A 27,606-nucleotide genomic window follows, 5' to 3' on the forward strand; every position below is an offset into this window, starting at 1 on the left:
TGGACCAAGATTTCCAAGATTTGAAATCTTGATTTTCTTGATTCTTGAAATCGCTCAAAACAACAAGATTGGACCAAGATTCGGTTTCTTGATTTTCTTGAAAACAAGAAAGTGAATCTTGATTTTCTTTTTCCTTTGTATACGCATTTAAGGCCTTGCTAATGAAGTCTTGAACGGTTCCATTTAGTTTCATACGCATTTGCTTGGCCTTTGACCTCGTTATTGGGCCTTGTGGTAATTTGGGCCCATCATGTTCTTCAGCTTGAGTTGGGCCTTTGTGACTCGTATCTGACACTATATGATGTATGGGAGAGATTTAAGGATCTTTTAAGCAGGTGGCCTCATCATGGCTTAACTTTGTGGTTACAAGTTTAAACCTTTTACAACGGTTTGAATCCCTCGACTAGATAGATAATTGATGCAGCAGCTGGCGGAACATTGAATAACAAAATACCTGAGGTAGCCCAATAATTTATTGAAGAGATGCCACTGAATAATTATCAGTGGCAAGTCATGAGAACATAACCAATCAAGGTAGCCAGTGTTTTTAATATGGATGCAGTTGCTATGTTGGCGAGTCAGGTTGATGGTTTCAATTGCAATAAACATGGAAAGTTGGTAATGCACTGCGATGTGACTGGAGCGGGGATGATTAGTTCAAAATACTCACCCTTCAAGTTTAACATAGAGTATGAGCAAGTCAACTTTATGAGTAATAATTCTAGACCTCAAAATAGCAATAATTATAATCCAGGATGGAGGAATCATCCAAATTTCTCTTGGGGTGGTCAAGGTAATTGTAACACCCCAAACCCAGCCGAGACGTTATGGCCGTATCTGGCAATGTCAGACGATAGTGTTTTTGAAACCTCATTGTTACGTTGAAAACATTCCAGGTTATTATCTTTAGTAAACCTTTATTAAAACTTAGGAAGACGTCTTTATTCATTTAAAACATTTGTTTTGAAACATCTCTCATTGCGGAAGCTTTAGTAAAACAGTCTATGTGATCATGCGTTTAGAAAATAATTTAACTTTTTGAAAACCGAATTTCCTACGACCAGCAGGTATAAATCCATAAAGTAAAATAAATAAATAAAAACCCAAAATTTAAAACCAAAGTCCCAGAGAGTCCTTAAATTACAACCCAAATAATAAATAATAATTAAATCATAAAACGTAAGTTGAAAACCATGAGTATAAAAATTACTGTGGTCACCGCTGAGTCCTACGTTGCACAGAACCGTCTAAGTCTGGGGATTACCTGTGCACATTAAACAAAAAAGGTGAGTTTACGTTAACTCAGTGTGTAATCCCGCAAAAACAAACAAACAATCAGTATTCACAGTGCACAGTTGAACTGTCTTGGGCCTAAGCCCTTTTCAAGATCGATGATGATGCGGGCCTTAGCCCATCTCAAGACAAAGGCCAAAATGCAAGAGGGCCTTAGCCCATCATAGTATCAGTAACAGTAACAATTATGGAGTAGCAAAATCCTACCCACCCAGCCTCTACACACCATATCCGTCCAACCATACACTCCATGTGAGGATATAATTAACCCACCCATCCCTACACTCTAAGTAGTACTGAATTCTGTACAAAACAGTTGTTTGCAGCTGAGCTGCTAGTAAATTAGGCTTAAAGCCTTTCAGTACACTTCCTCCGAATAACAACCCCCAACCCAATGCGATGCAACATACCATGGATGATATGCTATTATGCAATTTCAGTATATATATTTAGTTAAGATATTAACATGCTCAGTACAAATATCATTCAGTCAATTTCACACATTTAGGGGTCTAAGTAGCACTTACCGACCTTACAGTAGGTTCACAGTCGATTTGGGTGACCCGTGCAACCTTAGAATCATTTCGGTAATAATAGGCCCACATGCCCGTGTGGCCCACTCGGCCCAAATTGGCCTTGGCCGTGTGATCCATTTTTAATGTAACCCATGCTAGCTAAATATTCATATATGTTTTCACTATTTACTTATATGAATATTTTGAGCTATCTACTTGAGTCATTGTCACTAAATTATTTATATCTTTAGGTACAAAATTCCAAATTAAGATCCGTTTGATGTTTTCTAAACTAGACTCAAATGCCTTTCTACCATAAAATTTTCAAAATTTATAGTTTATTAAATAAGTACAGTAAAATCTTCAAATTTATCCTTATTCTGCTGTTTGACAGCTTCAACCTTTCCTTACTAAAATTATTTATCTCATAGTACAAAATTTGGATGATGTTTCCATTTGTTTTATCTTGAAAATAGACTTATTAAGGATTTAATTGTATAAATTTAAGTCCCTATTTATTTTTTTACAATTTGTGATGATTTTCCAAAGTCAGAACATGGGAACCCGAAACCATTCTAACCTTGTCTCACAAAATTCATTATATCTCATAACTTACAATTTCATTACTTACACTGTTTCTTCCAAGAAAAACTAGACTCAACAAAATTTAATTTCATAATTTATTCAACCTCTAACTCAATTTCCACTATTTTAGATGATTTTTCAAAATTAGACTACTGTTGCTGCCCTTTTTTTATATTATACTCAACTAATTATCTAACACTAATACCAAGAATACTAATATAACCTATTTAGTCCTAGCCTCCGTTGATCGCGACCCCTTCCTTTGCTCAACCTAAGGTGCCATTAACGTCCATGCCCCCCATCTCATCAACTTCAACAACCACACTTAAACTGTCGTCCTACTCACGAACAATTCCTCCCCTTGTCCATGCAACACCATCGCCGCTTCGTTTTCCCCTTCACAACTTGTCATCATTCACCTTAGCCTTCACATGGTTGTTCTCTAGTCCTTCATGCTACTGTCATCCATCCATTCCTCACCGACCGTCCTTTCCACCATTACTTGCACCACTATCAGCCGTCTGTCGCCCACCACCATTTTTCCCCATCCATGTTCTTTTTTTATATTATACTATTATCATCATTAGTATTCTTGGTATTAGTGTTAGATAATTAGTTTAGTTTAGTTATTATTTTTTATTTGCTTCGTATTAGGACTAAATGTTAGTTATATTAGTATCGTGATCTAACTTTTGTCATTCAATAGGTTGGTTGTCGATTTGTTTTATTTCATATATTGATTTATCTATCTGCTAGATTAATTATTGGTGATGCTTATTTTTATGGTTGTCTAATATTTAGTTATTATGTCTTATTTCAGGTACATCATGACAAACACTAGAGGTAAAACCAAAGGCGCTATCCTCATCTCTAAAAGGCGAAAGACATTGGGTGCAACCTCATCTTTAGCCCCATCTACAATCACAAGACATTCATGTCTCCAATTTCCTCCAGTCCACACGAGGGCCAGTATTGTGAGACACTTGGGTTTGGGTCGTTGTATCGACTAGGAGGCTTTGTAGACAATCCATTTAGTTGACAGAGTTCGAGCTCTGATCAATACGGCTCCGTGTGACCTATTTTTCACTATCGTGGAACCTACATATACAGAACTCACACTGGGGGTTATGTTTGACATTCTTTTTGCAGTAGGCTATGTCACGGTGGGATGAGTCATGCACTATCTCTTTTGGACTCGGGGGTACGACACATAATCTGAACGTCCTGCACTTTGAATCCGCTTTTAGATTTTTTTCTGAGGAGTTTATGAGTACCCAGAGTTCCCGACCTTATCTATGCACATCCACAGACCGAATCCACTCTTTTGGTTCAAAATCACAGAGACTACGACACAGTACAAGCCAAGGTAGTCTAAGGCGACTTGTCTACCTTTGGTCCTACGTTATATTCATGCCAATCTGGCACGCACATTGACTGGTTGAAGGGAGAGCACAGGGGTTGTTGGCACGTCTAACGTTTATTTCTTGTGGAGTTTGGAGGCACGCCACCACATTGATGTTGCCTATTTCGTGGCTCTCAGTTGTCACCACCAGTCTAATCGGAGTAGGAAGGGCCTTATCTGTATGGGTCCTTACATGACACAGTTAGTGAGATACTTCAGGATTATTAGTTCTCCAGAGTAGACTTCCTTATTCACATTGACTGGATAGATGATCCCGTAGAGATTATATATTATGAGCCATATAAGGATGATTCAGCTTCAACACAGAGTATGTCCTTATCGATATACATTGTCGCATTTGGATCCTCAGGATGAGCACAATGAGCTTTCGGATGATGATCTTCCTCTACATGTAGACTCGACTCGATCCTCTCCTCCTTCGAGACACTCCACCGTTGCCCATTCTGTTACACTCGACGACATTTTTAAGCAGATTGATCGCTTTGACTAGCGACATTCTGATCGGATTGACTGTCTTGAGTAGCGGTAGACAAAGTAGATAGATCGCCTCAAGCAATAACACATGGAGCAATTCTGCCATATTCAATGACATCAGGATCTCTTCGAGGCATACCTGCAACAAATGTACTAGCATTTTCACATTTCTGCACCAGTTTCCCCCACTACGCCTCGCAATTCTGACTTACCACCTGTCGCCGATCATTGATTTACTTTAGTTTTCTATTTTAGTTATTTTTTTAGTTGTGATTTATTTATTGTTAGTTGTTTTATTTTATTTTTGAGACTTATATGTTTTGTTTTTCGTTTATCATGCACTATTATTTTTATTATTTTTTCGGTTGTTTTTTTCTAGTTTGTTATCTCTTTATCTTATTTATTTTTGTCTATTTTCTTATTAGTTTGCTCGGAAACATGTACTTCATTTATAATCGCCTAAGATTTCAGTTTTCACTATTTCAACGAATTCATCCAGATTCAAGGGGCAATTTCAGTTTTCTCCCTCCCTTTTGATATTGTGCTTATTTTATTTATATCTTCTTTTACATTGATGGCAATGTACATCTTAAGTCTGGAGAGGATGTTTATATGCTTATGCGATGAAATCTTTGAATTATTGTTTGTGTTTAAGTAACTTTCTCACACCTATCATTAAAGTTAATTTTGTTTTAATTTAGAGTTTGTATTGATTTTGTTTTGGAATAATTTGTGGATTTTTATGCATGGTTTTGATTTATACTTTAAGATACAAGAGAATCAAGCATGATAAGTCATTTTTCAAAAATTATTTTTTAGTTTGTCTCATTGAACTGAAGAATTATTTCGAAATTTTAAATTTGCAAGTTTGACATCAAAACTATAATTTTTTGTAAGCTTTTGAGCTTAAAGAGCATATATTTTATTTCATGCTCATTTTATTTTTGGTTGTGAGTATGTCAACTTGATTTGTTATTCTAGAACTTGCTTCAGTTATGCATGTTGGGACCACATTATTGATTTGATGTACTGAGATGATAGAGACACTTAGGATTTAACCCATCTAACATATAACCAGCTTACCTGTTGTATTAACCCTTAGTAAACCTTGTTGATCCTAACACATTTTTTTCTATCACCCGTTAATGTTAACCCATAACTCATATCTATGTTGTAAAATTATCTTCTTTATTGAATCCCTCTTTGTCGAGAATTGATTTAGTTAGTTGTCTAACTATGTTTCACCACTTATATTGTTGAAATTTACTTTGCTAAAAAAAGGGGAAAAAAGAAAAAAATCTAAAAATCCAAAAAACAAAATAATAAATAATAAAAATTTTAATTGAGCTTGAATCGTTAGTTTCATATTATGTTGAAAAGCTCATTTTCATTCTTAATTTGTTGTTGATGTAAGTTCTTTTAATTCAACATCTGATTTTTTTTTTCTAGTTTGGTAACTTATCAACTCGATTCTCGATTATAACCAACTCTTCTAATCTTTTCCATACCTTCAACATAAGCCCCATTACAACATTGTAAAGACCTCTTGATTGGTGTGTCATCTCATTTATATAGTGGTGGATATTTGATTTTCAAGCAAGCCTATGGTAATGACATTTCTTGCTCGACTATTAAGTGCATATTACTTGAACCTTAAACACTTTGAGTATTTTGAGTGAACCTTTAATGAGTATATTAACTCTTGTTGAGTTTGAATTTCAGGTAATTATTGAGATAAGTGAGATGCCTAATGTTTTTAAGCCTTAAAATTCTCTGCTTGGATTACTTATGTTGTTTAGTGTCATTTTAGTGTGAATTTTCTATGCATGATTATTTGTGAATTATCCTGAGATATTGTCAGTGAAAATAATAAATTGAGGGAAGTTAACTTGAATGTGAGTTGAGAATTTTGTTTAAGAACAAGCAAATGCTTAAGTGTGGGGATATTTGATAAGTGCTAAAAGTAACATGTTTTAATCTCTTTCTTAATGCATTTTTGGATGATTATTTGATGTTAATTGTGAATTTTATGTTCCTAATCCTTTAAATTCATATTTTTATACTTAGGAGAGCATTGGGGAGCAAAAAGAGTGAAAACTGGAAAATCGGAGTAAGGTACAGGAGCACACGGGTTGACCCTTTCCAAACAACTGTAAAAGCCACACGAGCTACCACATAGCCATGTGGTAGGCCATGTCTGTTTTGGGAATTGACACTCTGAACTGCCAAAAAATGTGATTTTAAGGTTTTTTGGGAATTCTAAGACGTATATATGACAAAAATAAGAAGATATGAGAGCCATCATATAATATTCAAGAAAACAACTTTAAAAACACCATTGAAGCTGATTCTAAATCAGATTTCCATAAAGATTGACGATTCGTATTTGATTTCTTAGGAGATTATCATGAGTTTCTTTAGTTCTTTAGGTTATACTGTCTCTAAGATGTTTTTATTTTCAAGCATGAACTAATTTTCTAAATACTTAGGGAAGATGAACCCTATGATGGATTCTGTTGTTTGATTTTTATTTTACACAATAAATAATTAGTTTCTTGTTCTCAGTTATGTGTGTTTAATTCTTGGTTTGATATTTCTAGATTATTTATCCATTTTTTATGTGCTTAAATTAGAGGAGGAATAAATCCTATTTAAGAGTAGATCTTGCGTAATTGAGTGGAGTTGCATGCAATCCTAGAAATAGGACAGCATAAATCTATTGAAAAAATTATATTTTATGGGAACTTTGAGCCATATTCTCAATAGGTAAAGGTGGAGAGTTGAATCATAAATTTTTGGTTTCATATTCTACTCCATGAGACCTTTACAACGGTATATCATATGCTCAAAATGGTTGAGTGATGAATGAGAAATTGATGATCAAAGGATGATTGAATAACTAAGCTTAGAACCCTGCCTTGCGCGTAAGGGGGTGCAGGTCCAAATTCGACGGGGTTGCGACGTTACCCGCATGACGTGGGCGACGCGAAATGTCTGAACTGGTCAGGCTCAAAATGGGCTTGCGAATATTTTATCCTACATGAAATTATTTTTCCTTAGCAAACATAATCTGTTTATAATAGGACATTTATCTTATGTTATTTGATTCCAATCAATTTGATTTAATTTTTAATCAAATTGATTTGTTGGCTCTTTTAATGGCAAATTTTGTGAAAATTTCTAAAATTTCACCATACTAAATGCCTATAAAAGGCTATGAATTCTGAAGAATTTTTCCAGACTGATATCCTCTCATACCGAATTTATTTTGCTCTCAAAATTATTCTTTTCCTCTCCATCTTTTCCAACGTTCCGGTGATAGAAAAATGCAACGCTTGTTCGTTGATCGTTGAAAAATGCAACGTTTATTCATTGATCGTTGTAGAGGTGCTACTGCTTTGATCATTGTGTTGTTGTATCCTGGGAGACATTCGACCAACGTTTCTCCAAGTACCATAGGAGCGGCCAAATTTGTCTTAAGGAAATTGTGTTAAACAAGCCTCAACGTTTAGTAAATCTCTATTCTTCCTTTCGATTTCAACTTATTGTTACATGTTTTATTGGTTTATGTATTTGAAAGTTTACATATAAATTATTCTATTTATATTTCATTTCAAATATAAATATGTGTTTATTTATATATAAATATTTTTTTCGCTAACGTGTTTTGTCCAACAATCTTAAGACAAAACCGATTATTTTTACAATTCTCTAATCCGAGACAAACGAGACACCAAGGCAAAAAAAAGGAAAAATTTTATTCGAAAATAAAATTTTAAATTAGATAAAATCTATTTCGAGATTTATTCCTGCCGTTTAACAGATTTTATTCGATTTTGTTTCCAAATTAAAAGTAAATAAAATCCGTTTCATGATTTATTCCCGCCATTCAACGGATTTTATTCTATTATTTTTAATTTTATTTCCAAACGGGATATTAAAGTTAAATAAAACCCGTTTCGGGATTTATTCCCGTCGTTCAATGGATTTTATTCCAATTTTGATTTTATTACCAAAAATGAGTATTAAAATTAAAATAAAATCTGTTTCAGGATTTATTCCCACCGCTCAACTAATTTATTACATTTTGATTTTTTTGCCAAAATGAGAAATTAAAATTAAATAAAATCTATTTCGGATTTATTCTGCTTGTTTAACAAGATTTTATTTAATTTTATGTTGTTTCCAAATTAGTATTAAATTAAATAAAATCTATTTTGAGATTTATTCATTTGTTTAACAAGATTTTATTTTATTTTATTTCTAAATTATTTTAAATTAAATAAAATCTGCTTTGGGGTTTATTTTTCCGTTTAACAAGATTTTATTCGATATTGTTTTGTTTCCAAACAAAGACATAATCAAATAATTACATTTGAGATTTATTCTCGTTGTTTAACATATTTTATTTGGATTTAATTATATAATTTTGTTTCGGATTTAATCTTATAGTTTAACAAATTTGTTTTTGATTTTGTTTTAGAATTTTAATTCTACCGCTTAACAAATCAAAAGGAAATTTTTCTGTTTTTGGTGGTCTTAATTGTGGCTTTAAATTGTGAATTAAAAAGAAATTTATCAACAGTGAATTAAAACAACAATACAAGAATGCATGTCTAGGATTGGTTCTTTGAAAGACATGGTATTTAAGTGTGCCGAGTGCACCACCTCTCTTTTAGGGTTACCTACCTAGTGCATTATTTTATTGTATTTTTTATTAAACCGTATAAAAGTTTTTTTTGGGGTTTTATTAAATTCCTTCCGTCTAACAAAAGTTGATAAGTTTTCTAATTCTGGTTTTGTTTCTTAACAAAAAAAAAATGGAGACTCCACCAATTCAATCAATTCTCAATCTAAAGCTTTGGTTCAAACGCAATCTTTGATCCACAACTAAGTGTTGTCGGTGGCAGCTACTGTAAGTCTCAACGAGAAACTTGCAAAATTCTCTGGACAAATTTCAAGACTTGGCAACAAAAAATGTTGTTTTATTTGACCATGTTGAACTTGACCAAATTTTTGAAAGATGACCCTCCTACTGTTAAAGAGGGCGAGGTAGATGAAGTTACCACTTTCACTACTGTTGAAGCTTGGAAACATTCTGATTTCCTATGCCGAAACTACATCTTGAATGGATTGTCGAATGCGCTGTACGAAGCGTGTAGTGTTAAGAAAACAGTTAAGGAATTATGGACATCATTAGACCATAAATACAAAGCCAAAAATGCTGGAACTAAAAAGTTTCTAGTTGCTAAATTATTGAATTTTGTAATGATTGATTCTAAATTAGTTGTGAATCAAGTGCAGGAACTTCAACTGATCATTCACAAATTTTTTTGCTTAAGAGATGATGATAAGTGAATCCTTCCAAGTGGTAGCCATTATTGAGAAGCTACCTCCTGCTTGGAATGACTTCAAGAATTACCTAAAGTACAAAAGAAAGGAAATGTTAGTGGAAGATTTAATTGTTAGACTTTGGATTGAAGAAGACAATAGAGGTAAAGAAAAAAGGCTCAACGAAGCAGCAAATGACAATGTTGCTAGGGCAAACGTCGTAAAAGTCAATAAAGACTTCAAAAAGGGTAACGATATATTAACATGTTTCCATTACCACATTAAACATAGGGTAACAATAATTAGCTCATCTAGAGTTTTAAATTAATTTTGTACCACCAAAACTTGGTTCGTTCATTACCAAACAAGAAAAATGCTTCTTGTACAGTTGTATTGTCTACGAGACATATATTTCCTTTTCTTTAAGAAATATTAATTGAATAATAACTTTTTCGAGTGTACGACAGGTAGTATTTTTCATAAATTATCCCTATTCTTTGAACGGTTATATTGAGAACTCTTCTTGTTCTTATTATTTATCTCTATATCTTCATTTCTAGTTTTGAGAAGAATTATTACTAGTAAGAAATCCAATAATCAAGTAATCGGTGTCATAATCCATAAAAGGATGCAATTCATACTTAATGTTTAGGTATACTGACAATACACAACCAATGGTCTTTCATACCACATCAATAACATAAGTTATCTTTACTCCTTAAAGGATTCTCTTTGGAATTCTTGTTCTTATCTTATTTATCTTCATTTTCCACTTTTGGTGGTGAAAAGAATTAATATAGTCATCCCTTTTATGATTATTATATAATCACTTACTACATCCACGTTAAAGATTATGTCTTTATATATTGATGCATTCGCATTACGGAATGGAGCAAATCTAATATAAGGGACTTTATGATTTTCATTTAATAACTCGTTGTTTAATAGTACATTTGAAGCATAAAAATTGAAAAGTTTTCTTTAACAAGTCCTCATCAAGAACATTCTCCTCACATAATTTTAATTGAGAACTTAACATTGCGAGTTATACTCACAGCTTTAAAATATTACAGCTTTAGGTGCATCAAATCATAATGAATTTAGATGAAATTATCATTTTTTGCTCATATCCTTCTTTTAAAATATTCCAAAATTCAAGTGGATCTTTTACAGTTAAATATCTTGCTTTCAACCCTTTTATTGGGGTGATAACAAAAGAAGATATCAGAGATAGTAAAAGTCAATTCAATTAAATAATAAGAGTGATAAATAGAATTCAATAACCTAGTATTTCTTTATCCTATTCAAAATCCAAATAGGTAAGTATTCATAACAAGAATGTGTAATGACCCAAAATTCAGTGGCGTTGAAAAATGCGATCTCAGAACCCCATTTCTATAAACAGAGTTTGTAAATATTAAATAGTAATTATCGAAACCATTTTTTTCATAAAAGGGGATCGACTTTTTAAAAATGAAAATATGAGTCGCCACCGATCTTTTATTAAGGTGTGGTCGAATCACCTTAAAAATAATTTTGGTCCAAGGATTTCAGAAAAAATGGGTTCAGGAGTCAGTTACGTACGAAAAAGGGTTAGCCTCCTCGTAATGCCCAAAATTGGTACCTAATTGATTATTTAATATCTTAAGGTTGAATGTCGAAAAAAAAGATTGAAAAGTGATTCCCCTTTTTAAAAATATTTATTGACATTTATTATTTTGCAAACTAAAAACTTGGTCATTTTGCTTCGATGAGATGAGGAAATCGAAACCCCGTAAGTTAGTGTACAATCCTTTGAAGTTCCAAAGATTATACATGAATTTGCTTTTATTTAAAAATCACATCTCGAGATAACAAAATGCCATATCGAATGAGCTAGGACACCAAGTTTTGAATCGTCGAGATAAGCTTTGATTTGGAATTTTTATGCTTTAATTGAAAAAGAAATACTCGGTTATTTAAATTCAACGAGGAAAATTGAAGTCCAGTAAGTTAGGGTACAATCTTCTCGAGAATCTTGGATACCGAATATTTTGAAAACTTGTGGATAAAATGATTTCGATATTTTAATCAAATGCAACCTTCTAAATGAGATAAAATGCGAATGAATGATAACGTACAACGTAAAAGATAATTTGTAAATAATATACACTAATGAATATCAAATAATCAATAGATAAATACAAACAAGCATAACAACAATTATCTCAATCATACATTATGCCAATATCAATATCAACATTCAAAATTTTAATGAATTAATAATCAAATTTAAAAAGCACTTAAAATTAATAGCAAGAGAAGAAATTATAATCAATAAATTATGCATTAAAATAAATAGTATTTACATATATGTAAATTTGAAATAAATAAATAAAAACACTACAAAAATAAAATTATCTAAATGCATTTTAAAGTAAATATTGTAGAAAGAGAATCAAAATACATAATATAATATACATATATTAATTTTTTAAAATAATACATATGGAGTGGAAACTTAATATTTATAAAAGTTAAAATTAGCAAAATATATAAAAGAAATAAATTAGATACTTATAAAGATAGATTTAAACCAATATATATACAAATATGCTAAAGAAAGAACTTAAAATTAATGGCTTTAATAATATGAAATTCATAACATACAAAAGGAAAATAATTTGATATAAATTATGTTTTATAAAATAAAACCAAGAAAAAATCTATTGGATTAACATTAAAAAATGAAATAATGATAATAATATAAAACCCTTAAAATAAAAGTACATAATACAAAAAATTTAGGTAAATAAATATAAACAAAAATAAAATAATAAAACCAATAATAATAGTAATAATAGTAATAACAATAATAATACTAATAAATAAAATAATATTAAACTAAAAAAATAAAATAGCACAAATAACAAAAAGGATTAAATTAAGCTTAAAAACAAAAGTTTGAGGTAAATCTGAAAATAGATGGAAAGAAAAGGACCTCACTGAACGCGCGAATAACAGGGAAGGACTAAAAGGGAAAATAATCCCTAACTTCCAAAACGCCGCGTCTTGCACGAACCAAATTAAAATAAAAATAAAATGCGTGGCTAAATTTAAAGAAGGCAAAAGGATCAATCTAAACGCGATATAAAAATCAGGGGACCATTTGCGCAAACTTCCCACACACTATAAAACACGCGAATCTGGGACCGGATTGGGTCGATGCGCGGGTCGGCCTCAAAACGACGCCGTTTTGGGTTATTGGAATCCTAGCTCAAAACGACGCTGTTTTGAACCTTTATATAAGCCAAATTTTTTTACAAAAAACTCATTTTCTCTTCTCTTAAAAAAAACAGAGAAAAACACTCTCAACTTCTCCAGATGCCGGCCATCCTCTGTTAAATAATGATGATTAAAATATGATTAAGGTAATTAAACTAAATTAATTAATGGTTAATTAGAATATAAATAGACGAGAAAGTGGGATTTCATCATCTTTTTCATTAATTCCACCATCCACAGAAGAAAAACATAGGAAAAAACTTCAAGCTTTCAACCATTCCGCCATGTCCAAATTCATAGGTAATTAATTTATTTTTCATATAATTTTTATAGATCTATGATCATGGGAGCTTGATTTATCTAGTCCATGTATTAATTTTTTCAATTTTTTTATTTTTAGCAAATTACCATTTTTGATAAATTGATGAATTAGACTTGAAATGGATAGATTTTGAGCTTAGATTATGATAAGGACTAAATTGAATAAAATGAAAAATATGTATGGCTTTGTATTTAAGTGTGAATTGGATGAAAATTAATAACTTTTTATCTGTTGTGTTATTTTACGTAGTTATCGAAGATGTTGGGCCATTGGGAGGGAATGTAAAAGCAAGAGACGTTGACGAGTCACGCGAGATATCAATGTGTACTTTTTTATTCGGGATAGATTTATTTGCTTGCATATAAATTTTAATTGCATGATTGAACAACCAAGGGAATATATATAATTTTCATATGAATTGATTTGCAGTGATGGTTATTAGATATCTTGATAATGGACTAAAATGAAGTGGAAAGTAAGAATGATTTTATGAAACATGCTTTGCAATATCTGTATGGATTGAAATATGTTATATGCTATGAGTTAATTGTAGGTTGATGATGGTTTGATATCTGATTTTAAAATTGAATATGAAATTATATATATGAATTGAAATAAATTGAAATGAAATGAGATAAATAGTTATCTTGTGGTAGAACAATATACAAGGTACAGAAATGCAAATGTGATCGAACACAGGGTACGAAAGGTGAGTAAGAATGATTACATGTATGATATTGACGTATATGTAATTGATGCCCATGCAATTGGCATGCAAATAGGGACATATTCGTGCTTGTACAGATTATAACGAGATCTAGAATTTTTTATAGATTCTCGGGTTATATGTAACATAGGTTTATCCTAGATGGGTAACCTGATGTAATGTTAGCTTGTGTGAGCAACTTAGTTAATCTATGTATCCAAGTCTGTTTTACTAGTGTTCCATTGGGTGAAACTTTGAAATTGAAATTGAGAATATGAAAATAATATAAACCGAATTATGATAAGTTATTATAAAATATTATTTGAATTGCTTGGTATGAATTAGTAAATATCTTTACATATGCAAAAAAAAAAAGGATGATTACATGAAATAGGTAGAAATGAAAATGAGTAAGAAAATATTTAAATGATATGATTGATGATGAATGATTATGGAAATGAATGACATAATGATAGGGTATAAATGTTGAATACATGATTGATAATGAATACTAAATAGCTTGATGATAAAAATTGACAAGTTAAATTGGTTACATATGTTACAATGTTGAATAGATTTGTTTGGTGTTACTACATGTATGGTCATAAGTGTATATGATAATGGATTGGTTGGTATGATGATAAAAGTTTGTATAAATTATACTTGATTCATGTTTTGGTATTGGATGAAATAAATACATAAGGAATAGGACTTGGCAACTAGTATGTGTAAGTTACATCTCTTGAATTATTGAAAGAATGAAATTTTTAATTACCATATATGTGCTCACTTATATAAGCGGTATGGGATGAGTTGGTTTGACAGGATAAGACTTGATAAGTTATGTGATTGTACTTAATGGGGTCATATGCAAGTGTCATATTATTCTGTGTTATCTTGAATCATGAAAGTACCACTGAGCTTTATCGCTCAATGTATGGATTGTTTATTTCATGCACAAATATAGGTGGAACTCAAAGTTTCAGAGGGTGATTTCAGCATCATGTCTATAATCCTCGACTCAACAATGTTAGTATATTCCTTTTTTTTGTTTAATATATGACATGTACCTAGGTTGGAGTCGGTTTTGCACAATATGAGATATTGGTTGGTAAGTAAAGTTAGTAATGGTAAGTCTGGTATGACCAAATGATTAGTTTTTATATTTGAGAATGGTATATAACGATTATTTGAGTAGAAAGATGTAACACTTGTTGCATGTATATAAATGGTTACCAAGGGATTTAACGGTTAATGTTATGAAACTTGAATTTGGTGTTTGAATTGAAATGATGAATTTGATGCAATCCATATGTATATAAGAGTTTAATGTTTAGTTGTAAGCTCATTTGAGGTGTGTCTTTTGGTTGGAAAGTTTGAATAAAAGAGTTGAATAGGTTTTAATTAGGTGATACAAATTGATATCTTTTAAACCATATGAAAATAGATGGTCATGTCGCAATGTCGGGTTCCTTAACATCGCAATGAGACCAAGTTAGTGAGTTACGTTACGACGAGGAACCCCCGAAGTTGCGACAATAACTTGATAATTTGATAACTTTATAATTCAGTCTTTAATCGATCCTTTAACACCCCTCACCTGTCTTCGTCATTGGATTAAGGTTACGAGATGCTACTATACAAAATAGAACATAATTGTGTTGTATTAGATCAAAATATTTTTATACATTTATTAATTATATTAAACACATTTAAAATCATATCATTCATATCCTAACCGTATTAAATCGAACATATTGAAGCTATAAAACAATTTAAAATGAAGTAGGGACTTAATTGTAACATTTTAGAAAATTGAGGTAAAGATGCAAAATAGGGGCCACACGGTTGTGTGATAGTTTCAAGTAGTGTGAAGCCATAGGACATCACCGTGTTGACTAACCATGTGCAAGGATAAAAACCGTGTAGGAGGAGGAACACAACCGTGTCTTTAGACTGTGTAACTAATTGTGGTCGTGTGTGCCAAATTGAAACCTAAAACACATAGACCACACGGCCGTGCCATATTCCTGTGTATGGCACACGGCCGTGTGTCAGGCTATGTATTAGCCTGTGTGTACCTAATTGTCCCTTTTCCAACAAGCTACCTAAACCAACTTCACTTAAGCCACAGGAAAGATACCAATATTCAAACATGTTCAAAACTCATCAAAACATACCAAAATCATCACATATTTATACATCCTAAGTGCCTAACCAATATGCTACAATTGGCACCTCAGATCAAGCACATACAAATTCACATTCATCAATCACCATTCCACAAAACATATGCCTATCATTAAACCATTGCATCTTATCACATACCAAAACCAAGCTTACAAAACATGACCAAAAGCACTTACATATATATATGTACATAATTATTTTCCAAAAGTATCAATTAAACAAAGTAGCACATGTCACACCCCAAATCTGGATTATCCAAATTAAAGGCGTGTAGACGTGAAGTTGTCTATTTTGGCACACTCAGGTGGTTAGTTCGCCAAATTGTAAACTTCTGATGAACTAATGTCTTGGAAATTTGAGTATCCATCCATGGAAGTATATTAGGATTTAGTTTTTGATGTGTTCTTCAATAAAAGAAAGAATACAATAAAAGAAAAGTAAGCTCTGTGTAGGTTACCGCCAAAGGTATAGTTCGCCTAGTTTGTTCAAGCACTATGAAGAGCAAGTCTTGGTTACTAGATTTGGTTATAAACTAAATAAAATGATTGGTCAAATAGTTTTTGGACAAGACTCTTATTTATGTTTCTTCCAAATTCTGTTGGCCATTAGAAAGGGCATATTCTGAAGTTTCTTGACACTTGTCAAATTCTACTAATCGGAAGTGGATTATATATATGTGAGTAGGGTTCGTGAGAAAGTTTCTTCTTCCTTAAAATTGACTCTTAAATTATTAAATATCAAATATTATTGTTGGATGCTATTCTTATATAAACTGGAACCTAAGGATTCTTAGGAATAAACAGAGGATGTTCTATCTTCTAATAAGTCTGAAAACTTTGCATGTTAAGAGTAAGAGTACTATGATATATATATACAACAAGTTATGATTAAAAGGCCATACATGGGGGTTATTTGTAGATGAGATGTTAGCAATGTGTTTGTAAATGGGTTTTAATGGTGAATTCATGTTCTTTTAAGCAATTGATGCTGCGGGTTTGTGAAAGTCGTTCATAATTGAGGGTTTTGACCTTCTGTAATATGAGTCTTAGGTGAGTCTCTAATACCAACTCATACAAGTTCATATAAGTAGATTGTTTGCGATTGATGTTCTTGAAAACAACATGTGAGTACATGAATGATTGCCAGAAAATAAGTATGTATTTCGTGATATAGGTCCTTGTGAATCTGGAATATGATGAATTGTGTGTATAGGTGTATGTGATACTATGAAGCAACTACGTGTGTGTGCTTGGAATGTATACTGTGTGATGTGATTGTGTTGATGCGTATGAAACATGTATTAAGGTATGATTTGGTTAAGAAAATAAGTTAGTCTGCCTAAATATATGTTAATGTTGGATATGTGATGTGAGATTGAAAATATTTGGGAATGGGGTGTATCTGAGTTGGAGAGGTTGTGATGTGAGTTTGGACATCGTGGTGGTATTTGAAGAAGTCTGTCGGGACAATAAACATGAATTCTTATATGAAAATTCTAAAGAAAAGTCCATGACCATGGCACATTCTGGAAATGACAGATAAGCTGCAATTATCAACTAGGGTTCTCCGCGTGTCCCAGGGTGATGATGGGAAATCCTCACGCAATGTGAGTTTAGGCAAATCCATACTGCAAACAGGACAAATTATGGGGTGCTTGGGTGGCATTCTATTAGCCTTTGTGGCGTATTCTAATTTGGGCCTTTGTGGAATTCTGTTCTAAGCTTTGATGGAAACTGAGTTGTTCATTATAATGAATGTCTTGTGCCCTAAATAAAGATGTGTATAATTCTCCTTAATGATTTAGAGGGTTCTCCATCAGTATGAGTATGCGTTGGGCTGAATCAAGGTATGGTCTAATTATGATACGATTTAGTAAGATCAGTATGGGTATCTGCCAAAAGTATGAATAGTAAGTGGTATCCGCTATGAATATGTCCTGTGATTATCTATTCGAGAATAACTTTTGAAAGTTTTTTAAGAGAAAAGAAAAATATAGTACCGATTGAAAAGACCTGAAGTTAGCCAAGTAGTTGGATGGATGAGGTTATGGCAAGAATGATAAGTAGTGCATAAGTACGAAATTATATAACTGACAATGTGAATATATCCGCCATATATATATAGGGAGATTCAAACATTCAAGATGAAAAATTTATCAAGAATGGTTAAAAGGTATATTGTGATCAAAACTCACTAAGTTCCTAGGAACTTACTAGTGATATGTTTATGTTTCAAGTATTGCTATTTAGGTGAGAGGGTTAGGAGAGACAACACCAAGAATGTGCCAGAGATGCTGCAAATGGGGATACTATGCATATAGTGGGTGTTTTGGAAAAACAATTGGCATTTAGTAAGACTACATCCTTAGAGATTGTCTCTTGCAAACCATGTGTTATGATAAGTTGTAACAAGTCTGAAGCAATATGTATATTTTTAATTAATTACTTTTCTTTGTTCTTTTATATGGAGTTTTTAAATAAATAAATAGAAAATTGTTTTTAAGTAAGGGAAATTGTTAACTATTTTACTAAATTTTGTTAAGTAATTTACATGGTAACACCTAAGATCTAGACCTGGTGAATCGGGTCGGGTTAAAGGCGTTACATCACAACAATATTTACATAGCCAAAACATAACACAACATGAATATATACATATGAACTTTCAAAACACCTACTACATGCCACTTATAACCTATACCAAAATGATCAAAATTCTACCGAGTCGACGAACGATTAGTGAGCTCCGACTTGACTCCCAACCGACCAAAACTTCCGATAATCTACAAAGAAACAAACATAACAGATGTAAGCAAATCATTTCTTAGTAAGTTCGTACCAAAATTAGCTCAACTTACCGATTATAATGTAACTTAAACATGGTACAACTATTTTCACAATCAAGACATGAGCTCATTAGTTAACTATGCACATCACAAGTACCATAAGGTTAGTGAACTCACATATATGAAACATATAGCTTATCCAAGATCATAAACATATACAATTAATCACATTTGCTAATATACATCAACATTCACATGTCCATTCAACATTTCATATTTACATTTCATGTGTTCCATTTCATATATTTGTTTCGTATATCCATTCCATATATCCATTTCCACTTTATGAACCACATTGAAATAAAGTAGAATACGTGGGAACAATGCTCACACAAGTTGTGACGGTAAATGCTCACACAAGCTATGGGTCAAGATGTTAGGCTACACGATGTTGCTCAGACGAGTTGTGAAGAATCCACAACAAATGCTGGATCTTAGCCATCGGTAGGACATCTAAGACCAACACCCCAAACAATAATAACCATAATGATATGTCATTTGTATCATAGGCATTCACAAGGTTCATTCAGGCCATGGTTCATATCCATATCATTTAATTATTTATGCATTACTTCATCACCTAAATTCATTTATATAATTTTCCATTTCCGACTAATAACCTTCAACTATAATATCATTGCAACTTGATCCATTCAATCACTTAACATTTACTAAGCTAATAAATCCAATCACAAACATACATAGATATTTATTAATTCACAAAAACAACAACTAATTAGTTTAATCACTATACGAACTTACCTAACCAAAAACGGAAATGAACGCAACACCAACAATTACTCCGCTACCTTTCATTTTCCATGATTATTGTTCGATTGATTTGTTTCTTGATCTAAATAATAATTAATTTCAAATTATCAATACGTAACACTTTTTAATATTTATTTGATGCATAAAACCCCTTAAATTTCACTTTTACAAATTTACCCTAAACTTTAACCCTTTATGCAATTTAGTCCCTAAACTAAAACTTGCAAAATTTTCACAGTTATCCCAAAAACTTCAATGCCGAATTTATTTTAGTCCCTCTATAGCCCTTAAAAAACTAAATTTTACAAATATTCCATGCCAATTTCAATATTATAACAATTTAATCTCTAAGTTCAAAACTAATTAAAACTATACAAAATAATCCTATTTAGGCAACAACTCATGAATCTACCAACTAACTTCAAAAAACTTAAAATTCATTCATGGAAAGTCCTAAAATTTTAACAGTTTTACACAAGAGTCCCTGGGTTAGCTAGTTTAAGCTACAACAATCTCAAAAACATAAAATTTATTAAAAACGTAAGTCAAAATCACTTACATGCGCACCTAGAAGCTTGGTCGAACATTAAGAATGTTTAACAATGGTGTAAACGGTAGTGAAAAAGAATGAATAAGAAGATGACCATCTTTTTCTTTTGTTATTTTTCTATTCTTTAGTTATTTATTATTTTAACCTTCCATTAAACTTAAAATTTCATTAAACTCATGGCCTAATAGCGATAGCCTTTTACAACTTTTACGATTTAATCTTTTTTACCTAATTAACTAACCAAACATCAAATTTACTAAACCAAACTTTACACAAGACTACAATAGACTCGTAAATATTAAATGAATAATATTTACTAACTCACTACTCAGAATTGTGGTCCTAAATTCACCATTTCTGACACCACTAAAAAATGGGTTGTTACGAATCCCGAGTCATCATAAGAGCTTTCGTAAGCTTATGTGAGACCCAAAAATGGTTATATGATATAAATTAAATGAGTAATAAAAATTTTAGCAAGTATTTATATGAAATTGAATTGTATTTGATTATAATTATTCCGGGAACCAAATATAATATTTGGCAGCCAAGTCAAGTATGGGGTGTTATAGAATGATTCATACCAAATATAATATTTTCCTTATTCACAATCTCAATATGATATCCTGTATAGTGAATATCTTTCAAATCTAATGCATTAATCTTCACAAAATTTATTCTTTCATATATTGATATATTAGCTTTTCTAAAGCTTTCAACTAATTTTATACTACCAAATAATTAGCTCTTTTGGAGCTTTCAACTAATTTTGTACAATCAAATATTACAATAATATTTGTTTGTTTCAATACTAAATAAGATAAATACTTTCTATCTTAAGGATAGTATTCAATGTTACATTGTCATGAGACATATATATTTTCTTTAAAGAATATTAATATAGTTGAGCAAAATATTTGGACGTCTTTTGGTACTCGACAATTAATCTTTCATATAACTTTGATAACATAAGTTATCTCTACCATTTGAAGAGTTATCTTGAGAACTCTCATTGTTCGCTTATTTATTTTCATGTTTCCACTTCTAGTGGTAATTATTATGCCACTTATCATGTTCATTATTATATCCTTAAATTTTTTATGCTAGCATTCACTTTGGAGAATGCAATAGATCTAATACGATGGAATTTTAAATGTCCCCAAAGACTCTTTCTTTAAAGGGGGCCAATATCACAAAAAATATGTTTGAGTCAACAATCAATATATATATTTAAATCTAATATCTCAAAAAGGTTCATTAGTAAACCTTATGAATCGATATTTAATAATTTAACTCTATGATTCAATCATATTTAAAACATATAAAAGTAATCATACTTATACCTTACTAAAAATATGGCGAAGCTCCTTACCAATTTAAATTTTGCTCGCTAAATCCAAGATCGAGAACCAAAATCCATGATGTTGAGATCAAATCTTTCACCGTTGTTGGAAAGATAAAAATAAAACAAGTTAATCAAATCAATCAAAAATTAAAATTAAAATAAATTTAGAAATAAAATATTAAATAAACCTTCCTGCAAATCCCTACATCTTGTGTCTAAGATCTCAAAGAATAAATCTGATATTCAATCATTGAATGAATAAATCTAATCAAATACAGATAAACAAGTTTATAAAATTTTTGGCGCATAAAGGTTTAAAGCTTTGAAGTAGTTGAGTGGTGATTTGCCGTAATTTGTCAAATTAAGCTCCCCGTGTCACTTAACGAGTTAAGCAATTTAAGGGTCTTTTTATTAGTTTAGATTAATTTTAGTTCTTGCAATTAAATAAGTGTAAATGCCTCTTTTTACTCATTTTGAGACCCAAATTGGGCAATTGTGTCATTGGGAGCCTTAACGTCTAATTGAGTGATGTAGGTACTTGACGGTGATTAGAAATTGTGCGAAAACATCACCAAGGAAAGGGGTATCATGACATCGAGGCATGAATATCACGACACCTCCCATAGGCCCAAGATAAAGACTACCTACAGTGGTATCGCAATATTAGTTTAGCTTAATTTTAATTCTTGACGATGACCAGTGTTGGGATCGAACCGATTAAGCAACAAGTAAAAAAACTAGCAGAATAAATTAAGAAATTGAACTCACAAATTTAACGTAGAAAAACCCCTCCAAAGAGAATGAAAGACCATGGGCAAAGATAATTTTATTATAATGGAAAAAGTACGAAGAGTATAAAAGATGAAGATAAAAACTAAACCCCAAAAACCCGAAAACAAAGAACCCTCAAAACGTAAACACAAAATTCTCTAAATGTGTTATGAGTTCTAATCTCGAACGGGTGTATTTTCTAAGGTTGTAAAAGAGCCTATGTATAGGCTAAATTCATAGGTCAAATAATAAAAAAAATAATCTAGACTAATCAGTGCTTGATTGAAACAAATAAACAGATTTTAACTGAAACATAATTTCTCAAATTTGGCTGAATAGGAGTCATACTCAACAAATCCCCACCTTGACTCATATTTCCACAATGTCATCTTTACCAAAGCCCGCCACAAGCCTATCTTGAACTATGTAGAGAATTAACTAAGTCGAATCTGTGCTTAGAAACTGGAAGACTTCTAGCCTTCAACTTGTACACTGCCAAATTAAAATTAACCTGAGTCTGATTTTCACGAACACAGTGCCCTAACTTTTCAAAACCTGCATCCAAAAAAGAACCTCTCTTCAATGAAATAGTCATACCTTTTCCCCCTATGAGCAAGTTGCCTCCGCTCCAAAAGAGTTGAATTCGACTTTATAATAGACGAGGGACGTCTGATTTCACCGGTCACTTTAGAACCTTCCATAATATAAAGACTGTCGGTTCTTTTACCTTTTAACAAAACGAGAGCTCCACGAGATACTTTAATGTCGCTTAACTCGATGTTGATTCTGTATGCTTTCAAGTCTAAAATACTCAAGGATATGAGATTCTTTTATAAATCAGGTACATACCTGACATTTGAGAATGTCCTAATCGTCCCATCGTGTATCCTAATTTTAACAGTACCAATACCAATTACCTTACTAGATGAATCATTTCCCATGCGCACAACTCCACCTTCAACCGAACTGTATGTGGAGAACCATTCTCTATTAGGACGCATGTGGAAAGATTACCCGAATCTAGGATCCACTCAGACATGAGCTTAGAGTTATCGCTCGTTGACACTGATAAGAAATCATCAGCGCTTTCATCGGCCAAATTAGCTCCAACTGCATCTTCCTCGTTACTCTTAGCAGCTCTTTTATTTCACAGTTTATAACAATCTCCTTTGACGTGACCTAACTTTTTACAACAGCGACACCTTTTGTCTCTTTTCTTTGAAGCTACCAAAACTGAAGCTTGCCTATCTGCCTTGCTATCCAAACCAAACTCATTATCAAGTTTGTCTCTACTCAACAAATGACCCTCCACATCTTCGAACGAGAGTTTGTCTCTGCCATAAATCAGGGTCTCTTTAAAAGACTTGTATGAATGGGGTAAAGAGCACAATAATAGCATAGTCTGATCTTCATCATCAATATGAACCTCAATGTTCTTTAAATCATTTTAAAGAGTAATGAATTGACTGATATGATCTCTAAAAAGCTCACCTTCATTCATGCGAAATGTAAATAGACGTTGTTTCAACATTAAACGGTTAGCCAGAGACTTAAATCATAAAAAGTTTCTAACCTTTTCCACAACGCGTATGAGGTCTTCTCCATCAATACCTCCTGCAATACCGTATTCATGAAGTACAACTGGATTGTAGACAAGGCCTTTTCATCAATCTCTTCTCATTCTGTTTGATTTATATTCTCAGGCTTTTTCCCAGTAACAACCTTTTTCAAGCCGATTTGAACTAGAATTGCCATCATCTGAACTTGTCACAGATTGAAATTTGTCTCACCATCGGACTTCTCAATTTCAAACCTTGTTACTAACATCTCTGAATGGGCTGATTATGAAAATTAAACTAGCTCTGATACAACTTGTTGGGATCGACTTGATTAAGCAACAAGTAAAAAAATAGCGAAATAAATTGAGAAATTCACAAATTTAATGTGGAAAAACCCCTCCAAAGAGAATGAAAAACCACAGGCAAAAATAATTTTACTATAATGGCAAAAGAATGAAGAGTACAAAAGATGGAGATAAAAACTAAACCCCGAAAACCCAAAAACAAAGAACCCTCAAAACGTAAACACAAAATTCTCTAAATGTGTTATGAGTTCTAATCTCTAATGGGTGTATTTTATAAGGTTGTAAAAGAGCCTATTTATAGAATAAATTCATAGGTCAAATAATAATAAAATAATCTAGACTAATTAGAGTTTGATTGAAAAAAATAAACAGAGTTTAACTGAAAGATTATTTCTCAAATTTGATTGAAATAGGAGTCATACTCAACAAATAGAAATTGTGCGAAAACATCACCGAAGAAAGGGGTATCGTGACATCGAGGCATGAATCTCGTAACACCTCCCATAGGCGCAAGATGAAGATCACCTACAGTGGTATTGCAATATTTAAGTGTCTTTTTTATTAGTTTAGCTTAATTTAAGTTTTTGCAATTAAATAAGTGTACATGCCTCTTTTTACTCATTTTGAGACCCAAATTGGCCAATTGTGCCATTAGGGGCCCTAACATTTAATTGAGTGATGTAGGTACTTGACAGTGACCAGAAATTGTGCAAAAACATCACCAAAAAAGGGGGTACCATGACATCAAGGCATGCATATCATGACAGCTCCCATAGGCCCAAGATGAAGACCGACTATCGTGTTATCGCTATATCCATATTGTAAAAGGGATAAAAAATAATGCCAGAGGTAATCTTTGTCCAACTGAAGCACCAATAAGATAAAACCTATTCAAGGGCATTTTGGTTACAAAATGAGTTCAGATTTTGTTGCTAAAAATAGCCAAGTTTGGTAGAGGAAAGAGTGATACAACTTGTAGACTTAGTTTTAGCTTAGTTTCTCTCAGGTTTTCTTCTTCATTTCTAGAGTTTCTTATTTTTCATCTTCCTTACATGTAGAGTTTATTTTTCTTCAAATTTTCTTCTTATTCTTGTTGCTCCTTAAGTTAGTTAATTTAGTTATCATTGTAGCTATAGTTTGTGTGCATTTTTAATCCATTTCCTTTGCTTGTAATGACATTTCAACCTTTACCTTAATGTATTTCAATTTCCTTTAGTTTTAGTTGTTAAAAACTTTACCTTTTATGCTTCTTGTTCTTCATTTTACTATTGAATGCTCATCTTTACTTTTCTTTTAAGTTTTCTAGATTAAAAATCTAAAGTGTCATACTTTTCTTAAGCTTCATGTTAATGGCTACCACTCCCTCTTCTTTCATGTTTATTAGCTTAGTTTTTAGTATGGGTAATTAAACTCTAAAGGGGTTGGTTGATGGAGATGTGGGTAAGTTGATTTTTGGATGAAGGACTAAGTTATAATTAATTGGACTGAATTTAAGAAACCTAAAAACTTAGGATTGATGCCCCTAAGGAAATATCTAGGCAATTAAGGCTGAGAAGTAATGTTATTGAGAACCAATTTGTTAGTCCTGAGTTAGCCAGTGAGATTAAGAGAGAATCTGGAGTAATTTGTTTAATTTGGTAAAGTTGAGTCCGAGAGGTAAAATAAAACCACTTTAGGAGTTTAAGGAACTTAGATCCCTAATTTGAGGTTTGGTGAACCACATCAAAATCGATCAACCACCATTTGTTATTTCATTGATTAATTTAGTAACTTTGTATACTTTACAATTTAGTCCTTGCATTAATTAGTTTGTAAATTAGTATAATTATTTTTTACTTTATGGCTTGCCGTGCTATAATGTTTAGCAATTAGTTGGTTAAACTCTTTATTGTGCATGTGTGTAGCTAGAATTTGCTCAATCGTCGACTCTCTTGGGTTCAATCCTCGGAGTACTCCGTACCCCATTGGACAATTATGTTACAACTAACCTGTCACACTTGCAGATACCACACATAGTATTTTATTTCATTAATGTCTTTAATTGTTGATTTCCTCTTGTCGTTTGCAAAGGCGATGAGAGGGCGGTCAAGTTGTTGGCGTCCTTGCTGGGGAGCCAGTAATACATTACGCTATTTTTAGTTTTGTTGCATGTTCTTTAGAGAGATAGTTGGCAAAAACTAAATTTATATAAATTAATTTTAACCTCCTAAACCTAACCTAGACGTTATGGCAAGATTATGGAGATCACATTAGTCACCTATGCAACACTACTACCTTATTGTTCATTGAAAACCTTAAATACCCTCTACATTAGGAAAAAAATCGCGGTTTATCTTTGTTATTTTTGGAAAACATTCATTAATTAAATCTACCATTCTTAGGTCATGTTATTAGCACTAGTTTTGTTTGGAAAATAATTAACTCAATGTTCCTTATCGAGAATTTTGTTACCTTTTATCGCAGTGGAAAATTTAGTATTAACAAATTAATTGTTTAAGCTAGATATCATGCTAAGTCCAATTTCAAATAATCCTATAAAAACCAAATCTATAAGTCAAGTATGCATGCATGAAAATCCAAAAGCAGTAAGAAAAACCCAACCACAGTTCAAATAGCTTTACAGTTTAAAATAATAAGAATGTTCGAAGCCCGTCGTATGCCTGTATTCCATGTTCGGTACTAGTCTTGAGCATTACTGGAGATGGTTGACACTATGGGGTGAGCTAACTAGCTCAGTGTGAGTCAAATCATTGAGAACATTCAATCATACATGCTAATATCATTCACCACTATTACATTTGCAACACATACATATCATAACTATAGTCATTTATAAATGTCGTGGACATATCATAATGAATAATGAAATCCTACCCAAACCATCCGCTACACACTACGAGTTCCCAAAACTCGTCTGCCAAACTCCAATCATTACGAGCAAAGCTCGTTGTGGTTAAACCACCATAATACATAATGCAATCATATTGCCATTTAACATAAAATGCGATATAATCACCATTCTCCTTATTACTGCCGGTGTAGTGTATTGACAACATACATGCCGACTTAATATGTCGCCATTACTCCATGGAAATCCTTCGTCAACCACAATATCCCACCCCATGCACATGTGATATGTCATACGAATTTCAATCAAATTCACCTTTCATACATTTTCATTCAATAGCATAATTTGCATGCCCTCATTATAACGTTCACTTATCAAGAGTTCAATTTCACCATCAACACAATGACATTCTATCATACCATCATTCGTTATCAGTTTAGGAAATTTTTCCACTGCATGTATAACAGTTTTTCATTTAGTACTTTTAATGGCATTTCACCCAACAAAGA

The sequence above is a fragment of the Gossypium raimondii genome, chromosome 13 (assembly GCF_025698545.1).
Source record: "Gossypium raimondii isolate GPD5lz chromosome 13, ASM2569854v1, whole genome shotgun sequence".
NCBI classification, from domain to species: domain Eukaryota; kingdom Viridiplantae; phylum Streptophyta; class Magnoliopsida; order Malvales; family Malvaceae; genus Gossypium; species Gossypium raimondii.